General features: G+C 61.0%; 1 protein-coding gene across 1 annotated transcript in view; it reads left to right on the top strand.

Annotated features, from left to right (window-relative positions):
- The first annotated feature begins 733 nt into the window (after positions 1-733).
- SNCA (synuclein alpha) overlaps positions 734-996 on the top strand; it is a 70,498-nt gene continuing 70,235 nt past the window's right edge. Inside the window, exon 1 of the mRNA XM_035326095.1 lies at positions 734-949. The gene's annotated coding sequence lies outside the window, so the exon portion shown is untranslated. The remainder of the gene's footprint in view (positions 950-996) is intronic.

Raw genomic sequence — 996 nt, 5'->3', positions numbered from 1 at the left:
TCTCCTCCTGATCTTGGCTTTTTATGACTAAATTCTGAAACCAAAATAGAGAAGAAGCTTTCCCTTTCTGGAGGAAAAGTGACTTCAGGGTATCAAGAGAGGAAGGAGTAGCAGTGGCCCTGGGGCTAGGAGGATGGATGGAGAGGTGCAGGATGAGGTGGAGGATGCTAGGAGAGGTGCAGGAATCTGGCAGGAGTAAGGTTGGGTTTCTCTTCCTGACCTGGGATGAAGATTTATTTATTTATTTAGTGTGTGTGGTAGTGTTAACACACGCTACATTTGCTAGACCATCTCCTGTCATCCTTAAAAATGCACCGAGATCACAAAGCTTGAGAGGACAGCATCGTTTAACTCGAGACATTTAGGCCTGATGATTTGGAAGAGAAAAAGTAACTAAGAGATGGAAGAAAATTTCCTGAGCCGTCGGTGAAGAGAAACATGGCTGTGCTGCTGAAATCGCCATCAACAGCTCGCGGAGCTTCTGCCTTCGGAGAGAGCGGGGGGAGAGGCCAAGATGCCTGGTGTCCCCCTTTTGCTCCCGTACCCCCCGCGGTCTGCGGAGCCTGGACGGGGGCTCCCACCTCATCGCGCCCCCCGGCCACCCTCGTTCAGCCGGGGCTGGAGGCAGGGGGAAGGCGGGGGGGGGAGCCTCCCCACCTTCCTCCGCTCCTCCTTCCCGCTCCCTGCCTGCCTCCCCGCGGCGCATCCTCCCTCCTCTCCTCCCCTCGCCCTGCCTCTCCCTCGCACTCGCTCCCCGTTGCGCTGCCGTCGGGGCGGCGCCAGGAGACCCAGCCCGCTCTCCCCCGCCCCGGGGATGTGCTGAGAAGGGGCCCTTTCCGCGCATCGCTCTCCTCCTCCTCCTCCTCATCGTCCTCCACCACCTCCTCCTCCTCCCCCCGCCCACAGCCTCCTCGCAGCGGCCCGGAGCCGGCGGCGGTGGAGCCCGGCGGTAAGCGGCGGGGAGGGCGCCCGGGGGCAGGGCAGGGCAGGGCAGGG

The sequence above is a fragment of the Oxyura jamaicensis genome, chromosome 4 (assembly GCF_011077185.1).
Source record: "Oxyura jamaicensis isolate SHBP4307 breed ruddy duck chromosome 4, BPBGC_Ojam_1.0, whole genome shotgun sequence".
Lineage (NCBI taxonomy): Eukaryota > Metazoa > Chordata > Aves > Anseriformes > Anatidae > Oxyura > Oxyura jamaicensis.
Note: the sequence above shows the minus strand (reverse complement) of the source record. Positions and strands in the feature narration are given on the sequence as shown.